Source organism: Ictidomys tridecemlineatus, chromosome 7, assembly GCF_052094955.1.
Source record: "Ictidomys tridecemlineatus isolate mIctTri1 chromosome 7, mIctTri1.hap1, whole genome shotgun sequence".
Classification (NCBI taxonomy): Eukaryota; Metazoa; Chordata; class Mammalia; order Rodentia; family Sciuridae; genus Ictidomys; species Ictidomys tridecemlineatus.
Window position 1 is genome coordinate 152,859,599 of NC_135483.1, and position 24,034 is coordinate 152,883,632.

A 24,034-nucleotide genomic window follows, 5' to 3' on the forward strand; every position below is an offset into this window, starting at 1 on the left:
GATCCAGGGAGACAAATATGCAAACTACCCTTCAGAAAAGAGGTAAACACACAGGATAAAGGACAGAGAATACCTTTCAAAACTTCCTGTCACCTGTCTCTCTGTGTTCTTTGCTTACATGGGAGGAGGGCTGCTGCCCTGTTCTGCAAAGCTCTGTGGAAATGCTGCTGTGGTGAGAGACTACGGCCTCCTAACAAAAGTCACTTCAGAATCAGACTGAACAACCTCAGCCACACCTTCAGAGACAAGGCCCCTGCTGCCATCTTGAATGCAGCCCCATTAAAATTTCTGAGCAAGGACTATCCAGCCATCGTGCTCCCAGTTTCCTGACCCTTGAAACTGTGAACAGAACTCCACCAAACAATGTTTCCAGCTGGGACAGGACATCTGATTCTGATAAAAGGCAATTTTGTCCAGAGCTGTTAAAACTTAAGAGTGAAATGTGTTTGTCACTTAGTGCAACGGCCACAGGAAGAAATTGACAGCACACAGGTGGGAGAATGAGCTCCCGGGTAAAATGTGTCTGGACTCTGGGAGAGAGGATACCAGCATAATTTTCACTTCCATGCTCAGATTAATCTCATGGACACAAGGCTGGCTGAATTACAACTACATATTTTTCTACAAAATGCTTAAGAACCTTCAATAGCCCAGATAAATGAGCCTGACCATCAGGATCATGAGGGATCCCCCTGAGTGTCCACTTTTAACTCTTTCCCTCATACTCACTCCATCTAAGCATTTTTTAGCCTGGCACAAAAGACTCCATGTCTCTCTGTCTCTCTCTCTCTCTTTCTTCCCTTCTTCCTCCCCCCCACACACCCACGGTTGATAATTACAGTCACCGCCACCTTTAGAGAAGTGGCCATGTACATCAATCCAGACACTCTGTCTCTCTCTCCCTGCTTCCCTTATGGGCTTTCAATTCAGAAACACCTCTTTCTACTCTTCACATCCATGTCACAGTTGCAAGCTTTGTGAGAAAAAAAAAAAAAAAAGCCTGAGCAAGTTACTCTGTCTCTCTCAGTTTTAAAGTTCTATCTGTGAAATAAAAACTCTCTTAAAAAAGCTAAAGAATTATTTCTCTCCCATCTTCTTGATAGTCACTAAAATTCAAATACATCTTCCTTGGATGCTATGACTTACTGAGAGCAACGTGCCACAGGATGCTCATTCATCTCCTTATGACTGAGATAATCTGATTGTCCACATTTTAAACGTAAAGCAGTTGAGCCTCAGAGAGGTTAAGGAACTGACCAGATTATACAACTACAGCATAAGCAAGGTGGTATTTGAACTCATCACTCTGTCCCCAGCTTCTTTCTTTTTCCTATGAACTTCGTAGCCAAGATCTTTCCAGCCATAACTTTAGCCCACTTGCTCTCTTCTGCACTTCCAAGAATGAAACAAGGCATGAAGCAGAAACAACAACTTTAGGTTTTGACTAGCTATGGAATCTGGTGTGTATGATGACCATAACAAGGATTATTTATTTAGAACTGTCTACCAGGTCATGTGTTCAAAACTTTGCTGGATTTGTCTCATTCTATTCCAGTGGCAACCTGTGAAGGTAGATACCACTACACTCTCCACATCCAAAAGAAAACTGGGACTCTGTGAAAGGAAGTAAGAATACAATTTTCTGTTGAATTAAAACTAATGATTCAAACGGCACCAAAGCAAGCAAGTAATCCAAGACCACTGCCCTGTTCTACAAAAATCTTTTTCATGACGTTAAATATTGTTGCAGACTTCACAAGGGCCTTCCTTTCTCCCAGTGAAAGTGGCCAATCTGGAAAGAGCAGAAAGAAGAAAATCAATGAAATCCAAAAGACCTACTGAGCATGAAATCTCACTTTAATTTCCTGATGTCTGCCAGCAAAAGAGCAAATGAATGTGAAGATTGGCCAGGCAGCTTTCAGTCACCTGACACAGCTGAGTGGCTAGCTCCTAGCAAGCTAAGGCCCAGCAGCCCTCTCAGGTAGGACCCTGGCATGAGCATGCCAGATGGAGCATTATTAGTGGTCAATGAACATGTAGGAAGGGGGAAAGGAGGAAGATAATGATTGTTGAAAAGAAGAAAGGTATGTAAGGTCAGGACGTTCCTACTGGACCTTCTTTCATAATGAATTTAAACTGATGTACAGGAACACTTTCATAAAACACAGCAAGACAACATGATATAGAAAAAAAGTGAGAAGACAAAAACAAATCAACCTACCTATAACAGAGGCAGAAATCAGACTGATGTAAAAATGCATCCATTGGTAGTGATAAACACCTAGAATCCCAAAACTCAGGAGACTGAGGCAGGAAGGTGGCAAGTTTGATGGCACTGTCTACAATTCAGTTATACCCTGACACAAAATAAAATATAAAAAAAGATAGGGATGTGGCTCAGTGGGAAAGTGTCCTGGGTTTAAACCCCAGTACAAAAAAAAAAAAAAATCGTCAATTCTAAGCAATTTTTTCAAGGCTACAGATGTGGCTATAAGTTCTCTAGAAACTAAAGAAAGGAAAGATACCTGATTCAGACAGAATTTAATGTTTCTCGAACAAAAACAGGTGCAGTACATGGGAACAATATCAGAAACAAAATTAAGTAACATTGGATTAAAAGCCAAACTCTAAAATAAATGTCATGCTCACATAAAGGCTGACACAAATCATATTAATTATTGAATAAATAAAGAAATGATGAGACAAATCTCCCATAGAGAAGAGTTCCGAATAATTTATGTAGATATTTCTCCATCGAAAATTTAAGTCTTCAAGTTCTCATGCCTTACAAGTGGCTGTACATAATGAGACTTCCTCTCAAGAATACAATATGGAACAAGGAAAAGCAATTTCAGAAACCTGACCAACACCACCTCAGCCAGGTGATGAAGGTCAACATCAGCGGTGGTCAATCATATCGATAGTATGAACCAAAAGTAATGAAAATGGAACTTTACCTATGTGCTCTGCCTCCCCAAATACATAATCCCAGTCAAATCATCAGAAAAGCTTACAATAAATCGCAATTGAGGGGCATTCTACAAAATATCTGAGGAGTGCTTGTTGAAGCTGCCATGAACATCAAATAAAGGAGCTTGAAAAACTGCCAGAGCCAAGAGGAGCCTAATGAAAGAGGATGACTAAATGCAATGTTGTGTTGCAGATGTGATTCTAGAACAAAATAAGGGCGTTAGGCAAAAGCTAAGGAATTCTGAATAAGGCATGGACTTCAGTTAATGTATCAATATTGGATCATTAATTGCAGAAAATGTACCAGACTAATAAGATTCTGGTAACTGGAAACTAGAAATGGTATGTAAGGGACTCCAAGTCAATCTTTATATATTGTCTGCAAATCAGAAACAGTTCTACAAAAAAAAAAATTATATATAGGAGAATTTTTTAAAAATCCTACCATACCCTGCAATTCCACTCCTAGAAATAAATAAGATGCAGTAATGTGCCAGTAAACAGTGGTGACGTATTCTGAGAAATGTGTCACTGGACTATTTCATCATTGTGTGAACATCATAGAGTATGCATACAAAAATCTACACACTATAGGTCAATCACTTAATGAGGCTTATTGATTGAATCAAGAAACGCAGAAAACATGAGTACATGAGACTAATACTGGTATGACATGGCATATTATTTTACAGTAAACTTTTGTGTGTGGCGGTAGTACTGGGGATCAATCCTAGGGTCTCAAACATGGTAGGCAAGCAGTTTACCACTGAGGAATATCCCCAGCCCTATAGTAAATTTGTTTAATAAGTAGAAGTACACTTTTTTAAAAAAAAGCACATCAACAACTATAGGAAAAAATGCTCACCATCTCTAGCAATCAGAGAAATGCAAATTAAAACTACTCTAAGATACCATCTCACTCCAGTAAGAGTGGTAGCCATTATGAAGACAAACAACAAGTGCTGGAGAGGATCGGGGGGAAAAGGTACACTCATACACTGCTGGTGGGACTGCAAATTGGTGCAGCCAATTTGGAAAGCAGTATGGAGATTCCTTGGAAAACTGGGAATGGAGCCACTATTTGACCCAGCTATTCACCTTCTTGAACTATATCCAAAGGACCTATAAACAGCATATTACAGGAACACAGCCACATCAATGTTTATACAGCACAATTTACAATAGCTAAATTGTGGAGCCAAACTAGATGTCCTTCAGTGGATGAATGGATTAAAAAAATGTGGCATTTATACACAATGGAATATTACTCAGCAATAAAAAAAGAATAAGGTTATGGCATTCATAGGGAAATCAATGGCATTAGAGAAGATTATCCTAAGTGAAGTTAGCCAATCCCAAAAAAACAAATGTCGAATGTCTTCTCTGATATAAGGGAGTGACTCAAAATGGGGTTGGGAGGGAGAGCAAGGGAGGAAGACTACCTCTAGATAGGGAATAGGTGTGGGAGGGAAAGGGGGGGAGAAAGGGGGGAAAAACAGTAACATGGACACCCTTATCATTAACACATATTATGTACTATACATAATTGTATGTGCTATATTTCCATATGACTAGGAAAGCAATAGTTTTGTTTAGAGCAGCATCACCACAAACACGTGGCTAATGCATTGTACTATAACATTGAGAGAGTTGTGACATCACTAGACAATAGGACTTTGTCAGTTCCATGATAACCTTACCTGAACACTATTTTGTGTGTGGTTCATTATTAACCAAACAGCATCATGTAGCACATAACTGTTTCCCCACGGCAATTGAAAGCAAGTACTCTATCAGATGCAAGCATGCACTTATTTACTGAAGCACTATTGACAATCACCAAAAAGTGGAAACAGTCCAAGTGGCCATCAGAAAATGAATGAATATACAAACTGTGATTTCTACATACAACATAATAATACTCAAGGTACATACTGTGCTATGGGCCAACACAATGCTAAGTTGAAAGAAGTCAGATATAAAGTATTATATTAAATATTATACTTATTCCATTTTCATGAAATTCAGGAATGGCTGTATCCACAGAGATAGGCCATAGATTGATGATTTCCAAGGATTAGGAAAGAGGGAATCTTAATAATGTAAATGAATTAAAATACCCAAAATAAGAGAAAAAAGTGTTAGGTTTGTCTACTTAACTATAGCTTGCTTACAAGAGATTCCTTAAATAAAACTAAGGGTTTAAAATAATGGAATAATCAAAAATAGAAACAAACACACTAGTCAAAAGCAAGCTAGTTTAACAATATCAACTTCAGGTTAAGTAGGACCTGAGGCGAAGGTTTTAATCAGAACAAATTATAAAAGGAATACAATAATGTTTGTAAAATAACAAGAATTTACCTATTTCTGCATAAGACAGTAACTTAGGCTATGCCACAATAACAAGTCACACTGAATTCACACAGAAACAGTCTATTTTTCACTTGCACAAAGTCTTAAGCAAATTTCATAGCTCTGCAGACCAGCAGTCCTCCACATGGTGACATGCAAATTCTGGCCGTTTCAAATTTTTGGCTCGATCATATCCACATGCAGTTTCCTTGGTTGCCAAGGCAGGGGAAAAGAAGGGTCAAATGTTCTGCAGGGTTTCTTAAGCACTTCAGCCCAGCAGTGACACACACAACTTCCCCCAAGAGGCACCTGGTCAGAATATGTCACATAGCATGATCCCTCTGTTTGGGAGTTGACAGGTGAAGTGGAGCACATGATTGTTCAATAAGCATTAAATATCTGTGTCACAGCACTTAACAAAATCTTGTTGAAAGTCACAATGTAAGATTGGGCAGTAATACAAAGACAAATCATCAAAACTATTGTATCATAACACAATAGTTTTAATCTACTTCTATTAGGGGAGAGATAAAACAGAAAGAAACAGAACTATATGTTGTTTTTAGACTTGAATATATGTAGTGAAATAATGGTTTTTTTTAATATTTTTGTTGTAGATGAACACATAGTATCTTTATTTATTTTTATACGGTGCTGATGATTGAATCCATTGTCTCACCCATGTGGGGCAAGCACTTTCACCACTGCGCTATAGCTCCAGCCCAAAATAATGTTTCTTAAAATGCACAAAAATGCTAATTTTTTTTAGCAATTTTCAGAACAGCGGGGTGCTTCTGAAAGGAAATAAGGGATCCAGAATTAGAAAAACCTATGCAGGAGAATTCAACATTACTTGTAATATTTCATTCCCAAAGGAAAAAAAAAACTGAAGTAGAGCAAAATATTATTCTATGTTTAAGCCTTATACTAAATACCAACAGACAACTTCACAGTAGTTAACATTATTGTTCATTATTTTCTATACTCTTGAAATAGTTCATAAGTTTTAAAGGTCTACACATGGCTACGATAGCTGTATATGATATGCAACAAATTATTCCAAACAATGGCTTAAAGTAGCCATATTTTTATAAGATTATTATAAATAATATATATAATATTATTATAAATAATAATATTTATTATCTCCCAGTTTCCATGGATCATGAGTTGGAGCACACCTTCACTAGTTGATCAGATTCTAATAAGGCTGCAATCAGGTGTTGAACAAGTCTAGGGTCTCATATGAGGTTTACAGTCCTTTTCCAAAGTCACTTGTTTATAGGCAGAATTCATTTATTTGCATCTGTTGAACACGTGGTGGCTTGCTTCTTCAAGGGGAATCCCTAACTTCAGTCAGCTAAGTTTATTTATTATATAACATCATCATCTTAGTCCTAAGATGTGTCTTACCCAAAGTAGTAAAAATCTTGTCATATCCACAAGTCCTTTATATATTCAAGGGGAGAGGGTTATTCAGAGCATAGACACCAAGAGGCAGGTGTCTTGGGAGCCATGTTAGAATTCTGACACAGTGTCTTCAGGTTTCCATAATCTAAAACAAATATTTTAAACAATGTGAGATGAACTGTTTGGGTATCAAAAGTTAACTCAGACAGAGATCTTGGGTACAGTCGGTTTGGGATGATTCCAGGAAGTATATGTGAAACAAGAAACGGAAAAGTTCAGTATAGATGGTACATTCATGGGCAGGTACATGCACTGGGCACACTGGGTCTCACTGTGGACCTCTCAGACTCATGGAGAACATGCCTCATACTTATTACACAGGTGGGTGGGAAAACTGAAGCATTTGATACACTGACTGCTGTCTCCTTTCAGAGAGTTAAGTCCTTCCCCACTCTTCTAGCTTGCCACTGTACATGGCAAGAGTTTAAGGTGCCAGACAAATCCCTCAGAAAGTCAAGCTGAGACATGCAGATTCTTCAGATAAGATGTAGTCAGTGTGCCAGAAACTTTCTACCTCAGCTGACGATAGCTCAAAGCTAGACATGCAACAACATGGGGTGGGGCATTAAGAATATCTGCCACAATGTGCAGGTAAAGTGAGATTCACTGCTTTAACAGATAAACTCCAAAATTTCAGTGGCTTAACAAAGTTAAATTTATTTCTCATAAAATTAATCAGTAAGACAGTGAGGCTGAAGTGAAGTGGAAAGATGACGGATATGGATCTTTTGGACATTTAAGAATTCAGTTGACAGAAGCCGTAGTATCTTCAACATATGGCTTCTAATAATACCTTGTCTGTAGAAGCAAACAACAAACATAGGGGGAAAGTATGTATGGAAAAATATATGTGAATAATTTCTAATTGTCTTAAACTAAGAAGTTTTTTCTCAGCAAGAGAAACAATAAGAGAGGTAAATAGGGAGCCTACATCCTGGGAACAAATTTTCACTCCTCACACTTCAGATAGAGCCCTAATATCCAGAGTATACAAAGAACTCAAAAAATTAAACAATAAGAAAACAAATAACCCAATCAACAAATGGGCCAAGGACCTGAACAGACACTTCTCAGAGGAGGACATACAATCAATCAACAAGTACATGAAAAAATGCTCACCATCTCTAGCAGTCAGAGAAATGCAAATCAAAACCACCCTAAGATACCATCTCACTCCAGTAAGATTGGCAGCTATTATGAAGTCAAACAACAACAAGTGCTGGCGAGGATGTACATTGCTGGTGGGGCTGCAAATTGGTGCGGCCAATTTGGAAAGCAGTATGGAGATTCCTGGGAAAGCTGGGAATGGAACCACCATTTGACCCAGCTATTCCCCTTCTTGGACTATTCCCTAAAAACCTTAAAAGAGCGTATTATAGGGATACTGCTACAACGATGTTCATAGCAGCACAATTCACAATAGCTAGATTGTGGAACCAACCCAGATGCCCTTCAATAGATGAATGGATTTAAAAAATGTGGCATTTATACACAATGGAGTATTATTCTGCAATAAAAAATGACAAAATAATGTAATTTGCAGGGAAATGGATGGCACTAGAGCAGATCATGCTAAGTGAAGCTAGCCAATCCCTTAAAAACAAATGCCAAATGTCATCTTTGATATAAGGAGAGCAAATAAGAACAGAACAGGGAGGAAAAGCATAAGAAGATCACCATGAAACAGGAATGAGAGGGGGGAGAGAAAGAGAGAGAGAAGGGAAATTGCATGGTAAAGGAAGGAGACCCTCATTGTTATACAAAAATTACATATAAGAGGAAGTGAGGGGAAAGGGGAAAAAAACAAGAGAGAGAAATGAATTACAGTAGATGGGTTAGAGAGAGAAGATGGGAGTGGAAGGGAGGGGAGGGGAGGGGGGATAGTAGAAGATAGGAAAGGCAGCAGAATACAACATACACTAGTATGGCAGTATGTAAAAAAGTGGATGTGTAACCGATGTGAATCTGCAATATGTATACGGGGTAAAAATGGGAGTTCAAAATCCGTGTGAATCAAATGTATGAAATATGATATGTCAAGAGCTTTGTGATGTTTTGAACAACTAATAAAAAAATCATTAAAAAGAAATATAAATATATATAAGTGTAGGCTGCAAGGTCACACCAAAGTCCAAGAGAGTTTAGGTAATATAGTTCAGTTGGGTACCTTTTGAAAAAGAAAATGGATAAGATTAACAGGTAGCAACCTCTACCATAGGGTATGGAAAGCAACAAACTTAACCTAGAATGAAGAGGAAAGACTTTGAGGAATAGGTGACTTGGGTTAAATTTTGAAGGATAAGTGATGGTTAATTTTATGTCGACTTTACTGGGTCAGGAGGTGTGCAGGTATTTGCTTAATACTATTACTCAATTGTGTCTGTGAGAGTGTTGCTGGGTAAGATTCATAACTGGATTGGTAAATGAGTAAAGCAGATTTTCCTCCCCAATATGGCCACGCCTCATTCAGAATACAGAGAATTGGCTCGCTCTCTCTACCTGTTTTCAAGTTTGAGATGTCAGTCTGCTGCCTTTAAACTGAGACTGAAACTAACACCATCAACTCTCCTTGGTCTTATATCCTCAGATTCAGATTGGAACTGTATCCTTTGCAACTTGCTGAGTACAGAGCCCAGAACTTATCATCCTCCATAACTACGTTATTCAATTCCTATGATAAATAGATCCATCAATAGATGCAATCATAATAATTTTGTTTCTTTGGAGAATCCAAACTAATATCAAGGGTTAAAAATTTGTCATGGAGAATCACAGCCTCTGGGACAGGAGTCCCCTGTGTTTATCCTTTGCTAGCAAAGCAATAAGTCTTCTTTTATTCTTTTTCTCAAAACCATGTCCTCATTATTAGGTCGTCACTGGGGACATGGATGAAGCTTTTGGTAACAAATCTGGCACTCTGGGTGGGACCCAAGAGCAGCCCCAGCTCCAGCTTTCTTGGGAGGACTGACTTTCCAAGGAACCCCACTTCCATGCTGAGGATTCATGGTGCTGGTGAGCCAACTGCAGCGGAATTAGGAGATGGGCGAGTTTCCCTCGGGTGGTCCCAGAGTAGCTATTCCTATGAGTAAAGGGAGGGACAGAGGGCCCATCATAGCAGGTGCAGGAGCTCATTTTGCTTCAGGAAACTTTCACCTTTTCTCTTGAACAGTACAGATTTCTCCATCATGGTGGACTTTGAGATGAATGAAACTGTACTCAGGAAAGTCGCATCACCGTTGGCCATTTAGTAATTCTCCCAGTGTGCACACGGAGACCCTTGATTTCCACACACCTGGTCCCTTTTTGTGGGGACATCTGTGACACCACTGGTGAAGGAATCATGGTTAAGCAGGACTCAAGAACCTAGAGATATTCACTCCCTTATGATCTGTTCTAGGTTCTTATCTGTTTGTTGGCCTTGGGTTTGGAAATTCCCTCTGGGTTTCTGTCTGTGTTTGGGTTTTGTTTTGTTTTTTTTGTTTGTTTGTTTTGGGGGTTTTTTTTGTTGTTGTTGTTTGTTTGTTTGTTTTGTATCTGATCTTGGCAGGTAAATTTAAAAATTCCCATCTATTGGCCATGGTTTTGGAGCTCCTTTCTGGTTCTTTCTGTGTTTCTTTTTTGCAATTGGAGTTTATCTGTCAGAGGTAGAGTAAGTTGAAGAGCCACCTCTAAGTGAAAGCCTTTCTAAGATAATATTTCACTGTAAAATCTGGCTTTTGAATAGCTTTCTGAATTATTATACAATCTTGAATTTGGAGTTTTAAAGGTTCCTGTCTGTCAGCCCTGTTTTGGGTGGTCCTCTCTTGTTTGGTATTGGGGTTTTTTTTTTGTTTATTTGTTTGTTTTTTTCTTGTTGCTGGCCCTTTAAGACATGGACCATGCTGTGTTCGTCTTACTAAGTGGTCTCTTTAGCAGAGATATCTTGGCCTATCTAAGAGAAAGGTGGTTTACTGTAACACAATCTAGCCTTTAAATGTTTTTTTCTGGATTATTATACAATCTTGATGTTGAAGTTGGTGTGTCAGGGGTAAAGTATATGAAAGAGATTCTGTAGGTACAGGCATTTATGCAGTTGCATGATAAGGGGTCTGAACGGTCAGGAACTAAGTTGAAGGTGCCAAAAGACACTGCCTCTGGTGTGTAAGGATAGTAGGACACCAGACGAAAGGATTGAAAAGGTTAAAATATTTTAAACCCAGTGCTGGCACTCCCAGCACTGTTCTCAGCCTGGCCCCAGAAAACTGCAGATCATCTCACTGTGGGTTGACACCATCCCTAAACTAGGGGGAGAAAAAAAACCCAGATAATCTGCGTGAGCTGTAGAAAAATAGCCAAAGAGAACCTGGCCTCTGCCTTTGTGCCTATGGAGTGTGGAGGCTGCTGGCCATACATAATATGCCAGTAAGTTTCAGTACTTTCAGTTTATGACCTGGGGACAGAAAGAGTGTCCCCTTTTAAGACCTGACAGGGGGCCTGGGCCTGGGGCTCAGTGGCACAGCACTTGCCCTACACATGTGAGGCACTGGGTTGGATCCTCAGCACCACATAAAAATAAACAAACTAAGATATTGTGTTCATCTACAACTAAAAATATTTTTTAAAAAAAGAACTGACAGGATACCCCATTTGGCCAAGGGATATCCATCAATGGGGCAAGTAGTTCTTGCTATACCAGTGTCCCTTCAAACTAAATGCCTGGGGAGACTGGCAGAATAAACAACTGAACCCAGAAAAGAAAAACAACAGAAATTAAAGCAACCCGTGTTTTGTTGGCAGCCTCTACAAAGGGATCTTCAAGGAAGCCTGAAGAAAAGGATGCAGAGGGCCTCCTCCACTGCATATCAATGTGCCCAATATAAGAAAAAGGCCCCAAAGAAGCCTCTGGGTGCAATTGCCTATGGGAACTCACTTAAAGTTGATGGCATCATGTCAATGATGAGGCAGACAGGTCAGGCTCAAAATATCCTATTCTCCAACCCCTTGAATGCCACCTGGGAGAAAAAAGACCAAGACACAATTTTTTGTACAGGCTGTTTTGTCTGATCTCTTCCCTGTAGTGAAACTTGTTGAGTGAATTACATGCACAGATATCATTCATAAGAATTGTTTCAGAATATGAATTTAAGAAAGGATCTGAATCTAAAAAAGATAAAAGAAAGTTATAGATATGGGAATATAATTTAGTATGGAAAACTCAAAGTAAAAGAAATGTTTCTGGATGAGAAAGTATATTGTCTGGTAAAGTAATATTCTTGTGCTAAAGTCCAAGATAAAAGAGAACAAACCTAGGCGTATAAAGAAGTTGTGAACATTTAAGTGAGTAACAGAAGATTTGCAGAAGGTAAATCTCTAAAAGCTTGTTTTATGCTGGGTGAGGTGACGCATGCCTGTCATCCTAGAAGCTCAGGAGGCTGAGGCAGGAGGATCTCAAGTTCAAAACCAGCCTCAGCAACCGGGAGGCACTAAGCAAATCAGTGAGAACCTGTCTCTAAATAAAATACAAAATAGGGCTGAGGATGCAGCTCATTAGTCAAGTGCCCCTAAATTCAATCCCCAGTACCAAAAAAAAAAAAAAGTTTGTGTTTGTAATTGTAATTAAATTGGCCATAATTAGCATAGTCAGTTAAAGTTATTTGAACTTTAATGTACTGATATGAAGCAAAGTCTGAAACATTGATCTGCTCTTATCTATCAAGATAATTTTCTTGTATTTGTTGGGTTTTATTACTTGTGAAAACTAAGTCTCAAAGATATTAGGGTTTGTACCTGTTTTAAAGTCTTGAATGATTACTTTGTAACTGGTTAAACAACTGTTTTTAGGTTATAACAATATAGTTGATACCCTAAATATGTGATAAAGTCTATGTATGCACCTGACCACTATATCTTTCTAAGCCTTGTCAAAGTGTTACACAAAAATTTATAAAGTTTATGTAAGTTTCCTGGCAAAATAACCAATAAGTGCTCTCTCTGACATAGAAGTGCAACATTGTCATTTAAAGACCTGTCTTATATCTGTTTGTTTTGACTAAGTCAATTTCTGATCATTAACACTGTTTAAATGTATAAGAAATTTAAGCCTATCCTTTGATATTTGCTAATCCATGTTGACCTGTGATTACTGTTACCATACACTATGGATTCTAAATTGTACTTCAAAATTAAAGTTAAGCTTAGGGGAGAACTTTGCCAAATTGTTGTTCTCCAAATTAAAATTAGCTATAACAATATTCTCAGATTTGTATAGAAATAATAAATTTGATTGGTTTTTATAGCTGATTGGTGTTTTATAGCTTATATATTTATATTTGGTTGGTGTTTAATAACTGAAAAAAGTAACCTGTTGTCAATAAGTTAAATATAAAATTTTGTTGGCCTCTTCACACTGGACTTGGAATTTAAATGTATTTTTGGAAGGTAATAAGAAGAGTCTTATCTGTTTAAAGATGACATTCTACAATATGGAAGCATTTTGCCCCTTTTTCCACAAAAAGAAAGTTAAAAGTTCCCTTAGCTCTGATTCATGTTTTAGATGTAATATTGTAATGTGTTGTTTGTCAAGAGCCTCTCCTAACCGGAGATAAAACTCTGCCTCCCACCCTACTCCATGTTAACATGATTCCAAAGTAGGCTAGACCTGAGTTCATTTAAAGTTGTGTTCATAAGATGGAATTTGGGTGTAAAGATTACTGTGATCTCAAAATAAACAGGGTAAAATACATTTCGAAGTAAAGATTTAGGATTGTAACAATCATTTTTCTTGGCTCTTAGCTATTACATATTATTCTCTATTAATTTCATTTTATATTTTCCTTATAAATGTTATAACTATTGCTTATTAGTGTTTTGCAGTGGTACCGCTTCTAATTAAACAACTTGAGTTAATTTGAGATATAAGACAGATTAAAAGGACACTCACACACAAAAGAAAGAGAGAGAGAGAGAGAGAGAGAGAGAGAGAGACCACTCAAAGTCCAAAGACCATGCCACACACTGGAATCCCACACAAGAGATTCATTGTTGGTAATATGAGGTATACAAACAAGTCTGTCCCTACGAGGAGAGCAGCAGCCTGGTGACACTCACAGTACAGGTTATAGCCCACAAGAGGAATCTCATAAGCTGGGGTTTAAGCTGGGGTGGGGTTGATCTTTTTTTTTTTTTTTTTTTTTAAGCAGGCACATGTTCTTATGGGAAGTTAAGCAGCATTGTCTCAGAATTAAAACTTTGGAACCTCTAGAGTAAATAGCTCCCAAGCTAAAATGGTGAATCTGATGCCAATACAGATAGTATATAATACTAACTTCCAGTATTAACACTGATTCCAATTAACTGAAAGGGGTAACAATAAAATTATAGATATTGAAGTTATAACTTGTTACTCCCCCTTTAATACTGGTGAAACTGGGCTGCTAAGAACTTAAACCCAAAAACTTGGAGACCAAAGTCAAAAAAAGAGCAGTCAACATTTTGGCTTTGCCCTCTGAGGTCATCCAGGACCCAGAGAATTACAGGAGCCCTTTTGGGCCCTGAAACTCCCATGAGTCTCCTGATCTGCCAATCAAGGACATCAAGAGGACCCTAGAGAACAGGAAGCCAACCAGTGCACATTCTGTAAAGAGGAGGGTCACTGGGGAGGACAATGTCCCTGATACTTCCAAGAAAAGCTATGGATGGTCAGCCAGCCCCTGACTCATCCTGACGGATGGCACCTCTGGTAGAGGAAAGCTAAAGGAGCCAAAAGAATTCACAACATCCCCAAGAGTGATCTCTGAGAAATCTCAGCTGACTCTTGAGAGTAGATAGGAACAAAGTCATTTTCAACCAACTTGGTCCTAAACAACTGGCAGGTGAATATAGTCCAGTACTTTATGGACATTTAAAAAGAACAGCAATATTTTTTTTAAATGTAACTTTGCTATGCTTGAATTCGGGACCCCCAAAAGACCACCAGAGACCAAGATCGAAGTAAGCAGCAAAGAGGTGTTTATTGCAAGCTAGCTCAGTCCTCTGTGCACAAAGTAACTGGTGACTCTGAGAGGCCCCGAGCCCAGGGTTTGCAGCAGTTTTATACACTCTTTGGGGAAGGCAGGGACCCCCACATACACCATAGCATCTCTTAGCAAATCATCACGCACCGCGGGAAAATCATAAAACAACTCTAAAACATGATTAGCACATTCACTGACCGGAACAAGTTGGATAAGGGTGATTGGTTAGTACAAGAGGGGGATTTGTTTGAACTGATTGATTTAAACCACGAGGGGTGTACATGCTGAACTACATGGTTTCCCAACATGTTATCAACCACCATAAACTACTGGGAGGGTCACCTGGCATCACAGGTATTTTCCCTGTCTCATGCTGATAGGTGGCTGCTAGGGGGTTGCTATGGGTCTCACCTAACCTGAGTCAGGGACACCTGGCGCAGCAGATCTCTCCTGTTATTTGTAGATAAACAATTCAGCACGGTGGGTATGTGCCTAGGAGTGCTCTGTGGGTCTTTCCAAGGACAAGGGTCATGCCCCCTTCCTTGGACAGGCTTTGCTGTGAGGTAGAGGCTGGTTTCTCAACTTAAGATGTCAGCCCTACCAAAAGTAAATTTAATCTGGAGGCTAAAGAGGAAGGGTTCTTGTATGGGAGTGCCTAATAATAATGATCATAAAGGACTCTAGAGTCGAAAGGTTGTCCTCAGTTAATTTGAGCCTGATCTCCAGACCTAAAAATTTTCTTAACCTCCTACATTGAAAAACTTGATCTGTTTTTCCACTGTTATGATTATGAGTTACTATCTTCATGGTTTTCAGAGACTGGCTGAAATACTAATTGATTTTGTGCTAATTATTTATAAAAAAGTAATGGTTTGCTGTTTTATTTATTGTTGTATTAGTTTTGACATCAGATTCACCATTTTAGGTTGGGAGCCATTTAATCTAGAGGTTCCAAAGTTTTGATTTTGAGGCAATGCTGCTTAAGTTCCCATAAGAACATGTGCCTGCTTAAAAAAAAAAAAAAAAAAAAAAAAGATTAACCCCACCCCAGCTTAACTCCTAAGCAGCTTATGAAATTCCTCTTGTGGGCTATAAACCTGTACTGTGAGTGTCACCAGGCTGCTGCTCTCCTCCTAGGGACAGCCTTATTTGTATACCTCATATTACCAACAATGAATCTCTTGTATGGGATTCCAGTGTGTGGCATGGTCTTTGGACTTTGCATCGACTCTGAGAATGTCCTTTCAGTTAACATAATCCATGCCCTATGTGTGCCTTGTCCAGTCACTTGCCACCCACTACTGTGGACTCCTAGACTGCTCTGATGCTAAATACTCTTAATTGTCCATGCCCTACCTGATAGAGAACAAGGCCTTTAGGTTACTTCCCCCAACTCCACTTTCAGCAGGAAACAGTTTGGAGATGTCATTCCCCATTTTTCCATAGGAAATGGAATGTAGAAATTGACAGTGGGGAAATGTAACAGTGGTACACTTTATGCTTTGAATACAGCCCTTGCTGTTCTGCCACTGCAACTTATTTTTAAAATAGACTTGTTTCCTTCCTGTCCTCTCTCCCTGATCCTTCCTAATCTCCCCACCTCCCTAATCTCAGGGAAAACAGGATTATCTTTCTTCCCCATTTTAGGCAGATTTATCTATCCTGGAGTACACACCCATCATAGGAATGAAGTAAAATCCAGACTTTGTGTATTTCAGGAGAAGAAATGACTAGCTCCCAAATTAACAATTGAATTATAACTCCAGACAGAGAACATCTGGAATATAGCCTTTGAATCACCTGTTTAAAAGCCCCCTATTCCTGCTGATGGGCAGAATCACAGCTTAAGGAACAGGAGTCCCCTGTGTTTTCCCTTCACTAGCAAAGCAATAAAACTTTTTTTTTTCCTTTTTCTAAAAAAAAAAAAAAGTCATGGAATTTAGAAAGACCTAAAGTATTTCAGGCAGAGCAAAAACATATGCAGAGAAACAGGGACAAGGAAGAATTTAGGCAAATGCAGAGTAGATTTGTTTTGACAGGGCCCAAAGTTGGTATGGGCATATGGAAGAAGAATCTGCAAATGTGGGCACAAGTCTGACAGTCAAGCTCCTGACTTTACACTATAAATGAAATGAAGGACTTGGGCATTTTAAAGAAGATATGAAGTAATAACAGAGATTTAATACTACATTTGCAACCGCAAGAAAGATTTGTAAAAGCAAAGGACTTTCTGCAAAATATTGCTAAATATCAACTGTGTTGAGCTTTGTGGTATTTAACAAGGAGAGATGATGCATTTAGTCAAAAGTGCATGGGCTTGAAGTTAAGCAAACCTGAGTTTAACACCACCTGGCATATTTGTTAGGAGAAATGGATGATCTATACATAAAGCTTCTAGCATAATGTATGACAAATATCCTGTGCTCAAAGAAATAATCAGGCCCTTTCCCTGCACTCTGAACAACAAAACTAGTCAGCATGAGTTTATCTGAGAACAGCAGAGAAAAATTGAATTGGTTGATGCTAAGACTTTTGAACCCTGCTTAATATTACTAATACCTTTTGTGAATAATTATGAGTTGTAAAATGTATAGCCAACAAATTTCAAATTTTGAACCTCTGAGAAATCCCAGCCCAAGTGCTTGCTGGAATATACTAATGAGTTTGAGAAATAGGCAATATAATATTTAAAGAAGGTAATAGTAAGCCCCAACATTAGTATTGAGAAACATTGACAATTAATTCATAATAAAACATTCTTAAAAGCAAGAAAATATTTTTGCATTGGAATTATTTGACCCAACATTAGCCAACTACCTGTGTATATTTCTTATACCCTATTTATTTCTTAATGAAATATTTGTCTTTTAGTGAGAAATTTGCATTTCATTATTAGATACATAAATATTCATCCTTTATAATTCCTTCACAGTAAATAACTTATCCTGTATATATTTAGTTTCTTAATATGTTTAAGAAAATTGATCTAAAGCATGTTAGGTTGAAAGCATGAAAAAAAATTCCATATGTCAAAAATCCGAAGGATTTTACAAGAAACAAATGTCAATAATTCAAGACCCAAATGAATAAGAACTACTTTTGAAAGAAACTTTAAACAAAGTTTTCCAATGAATAATATCCTATTTGTAAAATTAAGAATTTAAATCATTTTTTTGTGTTATTTCATGCCACAACCTTAACATACTTCAATTCACTGCTCTATTTTGAAAGTGTCCCCCAAAGGCCCATTGTTGAAGGCTTGGTTCCCAGCCTGTGGCAAGAGAGGAAGGTGGTGTAACCTTTAAGAGGCAGGGAGAGGTCATCAGAACATACCCTTGAAGGGGATATTGGTGCCCCAGCTAGGGAAGAATAGAGGCACTTTGGATTAGGCAGAGGGGAGTAAAGGGAGGAGAAGGGGTAGGAAGGATAGTAAAATGTATTAGTATCCTATGTGCATATATGTTTACACAACCAGTATAATTCTACATCGTGTACAACCAGAAGAATGAGAAGGTATATTTTATTTATATATGATGTATCAAAATGCATTCTCCTGTTATGTATAACTAAATAGAAAAAAATTAAAAAGGAAGAAAAAAACAAAATTATGTAAGCCAATTCTCTATAAAAATTATATAGATGTAGACATAGACACATTTTATTGGTTAGGTTTCTGTGGAGAACCCAAAGTAATACACTGATCAATGAGTAAAAAGTTTTAGTCATGCAAGATGAAATCATTCCCAACCACCACTGTATGCTATTGTGCTTGTGGTGAACAATAGCACATGGTACACTGAAATTTTTGCTAAGAGGATAGATCTCATGTTTTATGTTTTTTATTACAACAGAAAAAGAGATCAAACGTATTTCCATAAATGAGGCCAATATCTTCTGAACAATGGCAGAGACACTTAAATAAATATGCAATCTCCTAAAATAACACCTGTGAAGATGATATTTGCTTGAATATAGAAGTTCTGATGTTTCTAAATTCTATTTTTACTTTGTTAGCATTTAAACTAAATGGTATTGTCTATTTGTGGGTTTTCTCACTAGAAAGTAAGAAGCTTTGCAGAGACATTAAAATGTTTTAAGATTGGATTTTGAAAATGGATATCAATTACTGACAGGGTTACCAGCACCCTGATAGAGCAGATTCCTGCTTGGGTGTGAGCCGCCTGGGAAAATTAAAAGTCTGAAATAATCAGTAAGGAGCAAAAGACAAAGCAAGAAGTTAGACTTAAGCGGGGTGGAAGTGGGGGGTGCCTGGTGGGTCTTCCAGCCCTGATAGGAACTGGAACTGAACAACTGAAAAAGGCCCCAATCCTTTATTTAAGGGGAAGTACATCAAAGGTTTCAGTGTGGCAGGGATCTTGAGGTAAACAGTTTGTTTGGTGCTTGGCAGGTTATGCCCATCTCTAGGCAGCTGTGTTTGATCCTAGGGCTGTGCACTAAGGAAGGGCATCCGTGTGATCTGGGCTTACTCAAACTGTGGAATTTCACCTAGGGGCTCCCAGAAAAGCAGCTTCCTTGCCTTATGTTGGCTCAAACAAACCCATCATTTATACATGGCTTCCAACACACTACTAAACCTTAGGAAGTGTTTTTGAAAGCAGGCAGCCACCATGCTCTATTTAGTTAACAGAACTAGGTCCAGTGTAAATACCATGAGAGTTGTAAATTTAATATTTAGAGTCATCGTTAGAATCACAAACACAAGCTATTACACCTTGAAAACATAGCCAGAGAGTCTTTCCAGCTTAAAATGAATTATAAGAAATGAAGTAAATTACAAATATGTCCCCCACTTAAGGTTAGAAGACTCATGAATCACTAGACCAAAAAAGTCCCAAAGCCATAGATATTATTGTAAACCTCATCTACTTTGTTGTTATGCATAGAACTATTTATAATATCAAAATAATATGATATTTGGGATTTTTCCCCTGTAATTCCAGTGTTCATAATACTTATAATTTGCTTCTCAAACTACCCTTGAGAAAAAAACACACATTAACAAGATCATAATGAAGTCACTGGAGAACTACTGTTGCTTAGGAACATCGAAGAGATTTAGCATGGGCTGAGGATTTATTATCACACGAGCCATTGAAATAGGCAATTGGGTGCTTTTCCTTTGATTAGATGTTATATATCAGTCTGGCATTCCCTAATACCTCCCAGTTACGCTGATAGATGAAATCAATCTGATATTACCTTATACAGTGTCTAATGTTTAATTTAGAAATGAAAACATGCTTTATCTGAAATATAAAATATAGAAATGTAAACACAAAATAACAAGTTGTTGGTTTTGGGGGGGTTATATATATAGCCACAACCCCTGCCCTGATATCTGTTTTTAAATATGTTTACCATATTCTAAGTTTTATTCACTTTTGTGCTTTTAGTTCTTTTTGTATCTTTTCCTAGTTGTCATGGTGGGGAAATTGATACATTTCTCAAAGGCTGTTGATGCAAGAGAACTTACTCTAAAGAAAAAAAAATTAGTGATTTTTGATCACTGACATATTTAATGTCAAGGCAATTTATACTTACAATTGTAGGAATAAATGACTCTGTTTTTAGATTTTCATGAAAAAAGATAAGCCTGCAAATTCAGAATTTTATTATGTATAGCATTGGTTCTAAAAATGACAACTTAATGTGAAAAATTAAAAAAAAAAACATTTCAACCATTTGTTTTGTCAGTTAACCTTTAGAATTGTGTACTGAATCATTTTCCCTAGGTTAGCTCAACATATTAGTCAGTTTTGCAGAAATACAGCTCATCTTATGTTCCATTTAAAATCTATTCATTGATGTAGAACATGGAATGTGTCACCAGAGTGTAACTAATTGTTCCCACTCCCTCCTTCATATTTTATGTATCATTATTATGATGAAAGGTTGTAGAAAATAGAAGAGGGAGGAGAAGAACTGTTGGGTATATTACAAAGTCAAACTCTGGGAAAACAAAGAGAAATGAATGTTCCTAGTTGATTTCAAATACCAGATTAATTATTAGAATAAGATTTTAAAAAAAAATAATTTGCCACATTGCTTGGAAGTTTTCCTAAGAGGGTATATCAAATATGACTTTAGGTATAAGCCTAAAAATAGTAGCTTTCTCATATTACAGTTAAAAAGCTATCTAATGATAAAAAATATCACATAATTCTCACACAAAACGATTTATTCTTAGATAAGAAAATGTGATTTCAGAAATGATTTATTCTTTTGATCAGTCAGTTAGCAAATAGTGACCGAGTTCTTTCTGTAAGCTAAGCACTGTTCTAAATGCTGATACCAGATCTGGGAACAATACAGATAACAGCCCCTGCCCATTTAGAGATGTACTTCTACTTTTAAAAAATTATAATAATGGTAGAAAAATAACATAGTGTTAGGCAATGATAGGTTTTTTAAAGAAAAATGAAATAAATAGGATTGAGAATTATATAGAAGAGCTTTTTCTTTTAAGGTGAGCTAGGAGATACGACACTTGAGCAGAACCTGGATGTAATAAAAGAGGGAGTCACATGAAATATCCAAGAAAATACATTCCAGGAAATGGGAGGAGCAAGGCAAAGGTCCTGAGGCAGGAGTGCGTCTGTCAAGTTAACAAGCAGCAAGGAGAGTGTTTGGCTCAAACAGCAGGTCATCAAGACAAAGAGTAACAAAAAGCTCAGGCCAATGATCTGGCCAAAAATAAAATCTCATAAATCCTATCAATTAAAAGAATTGTGATGGAACCTCTGAGATAGGAGAACATTGGCAACTCAATATATTTGGGTGAGGCATTTCTGTTTGAGGTGTAATATCTAATTGAACCCCAAGTCTTATCTAATTGAATGCCAAGTGTAAATTTTGAATAAGACAATTTGATAAATGAGACTAGAGCCTTTCAGAAAGACTGGAGATATAAATACATCAATGCAATGATAAAAAAATCAAACTCTTGGAACTGGATGAGGCAACCTGGTGAATGAATATACCTAGAGAAGCAATAAGGGGTAATAAAGAGGCAAAGAAGAGAAAATGAAAGCAAGGAGGCTATGACTAGTGAGGTGAAACTAAGAGAAGGGAAGAACATCCTGGGGTAAAGGAAGATAGTGTGGAAGATAGGGGACTAATTGTTGTCCAATGATGCTGATAAAGTCAGATAAGATGAGAATGGGCAATTGTCCATGGAGTTTGGAAATTCAAAAGCTTTTAATAACCTTAATAAAAATGATTCTAGGGAGACAGAGAAACCGAAATTTCGGTTGAAGTGTGTTTAAGACAAAGCTGAGGTATGAAGTGGAAAAAGCAAATAGAGACAATCCTTCCTGAGGGAGGTTAGAAAGACATAGAGGTAAAAAATGAACTAAGATAAAGAGGATAAGAAAAACGAGAGCAGCACCTGGAGGAGGATGTGAAGTCAGAGAGAGTTTTAAAGATGGAAAATATGTTGATATGTTGTTGGCAGTGGTCCATTAGTGATGGGGCAATTGCTGGTAAATCAGAGAATGGTACATTCAAAATCTTTGAACAGGGTGGGATCCAATATGCAGATGGAGCTGTTACTCTTTTAAAAAGAGTTGACTCTTGTAATAAATGGCAAGGCAGGGTACGAGATTACAGATATAGGAAGGTTTGGGATTTGCTAGTACCCAGAAAAGAAAGTGCTCATTTTCTCAGAGTTGGTGTGCTTATCAACAATGCTTGTCTAAGGTTAATCAGTTAAGTCAGCCCATTGAGTTCCATGCAAATGAAACTGAGGATGTAGACTATTAGCTCTCTGTGGCTGATTATCTCTGTTCCAGGCCCACAAAGTATACCCCATGTAAGAGCAATGCTCTTTGCAAGCCAGGGGTCTCATTTTGGACTCCTATAGGAGAAGTAGGTGAGTTGGTGAGAATTTGTCGTTGTCAGTTCTCTGCATGCTTCCAATCTTGGATAATGATAGCTTGTTTCCTTTAGTCTCAGCTATACCCACTCCCTGAGTCAGAAAAGATTTGTTCAATCAACACCATGTCATAAGTTTCCTCTCCAAATGAGGTTTAGAAACAGGTGTAGTTTCCCTCCCATACTCAGACTGGTATGTAGGAGAAGAGAGGAGAAGTAGACTAGGAAAGAGTGGAGAGCTGTGGGAATGGGGCAGTTTGACCCCTGGATATTAAAGTAAGCATGAAGTAAGAAACTTACTATCTACCCTTCAACCCCAGAATTCTCCATGCTTAAAATATTTGACCCCTGATCCCTCAAGCCAGTTAACAGAGGACATGTACCTCCTTATTTAGATCCTTCCACCAACTTCTTAGGAACTATCCCTTCTGATGCATGACAAGAAGGTCCCCAAAAGTAATGATTCCCTACAAACAATAATTCTAAGTCTGGTTTCAATACTGAATATCAAGCCTGACAGATTAGTCAAAATATGTTCACCCCTTTCTCCAATCAATTCATCTGCTTATAATAATTTGAGTACTGGCTCCTTCCACAGGGTACTAACCTATCCATCCTGATTTATTTCTTTCTTCTTAGCTATCCATTCCTAGTCTCGTATCTCCATTCTTCTATGCTATTTAAAACACACTTCCTCTTTCCTGTGCTCAGTTGACAATCCTTTCAATAGAAAATAAATCAAAGTCCTCGATATTTAGTTTTCTAACTTATCTTTCCTAGAGTCTTGTAACATTCTGTTCTCTACCTTTCCTTCTGCCATACTGAATATCATGTGAGTTGCCTTAATCTATCATCTAGTTTCATGATCCCTTACCAGTTCAAAACATGTCCTTTCTTCCTAATATAACAATCCCTTCTGCTTCTTCACACTTCAAGATAAAAACTCAAGTCTTAACTCTTCTGCATACCTATTCAAATATAAAGACCTGTGGCTCTCAAATTTGGGCATACATTGTAACCACTTGGAAAGCTTTAAAAAATAAAAATATAAAAAATGTATAAATATGTCAAAAATAAAACTTTAAAAATAAAAACAAAGCCTCAGCTCACCCTAAGAAATTCAGACTCAACTGGTGTTGCATACAGCTTGAATTAGGGAATTTCAGTCCATCTCTAAGTGATTCTAGTGTATAACCAAGGTTGAGAAGCACTACCCCCAATGATATGAGGGCTCTTCTTTAGCTCATATTAATTTATTCATCATCCTCAAAACTTCTCACCTTGCACATTTAGTTGTGTAAGGACCATATTTTATTAGTCTTTGCATTCCAGCACCTGCTTTAATTTTCAATGTT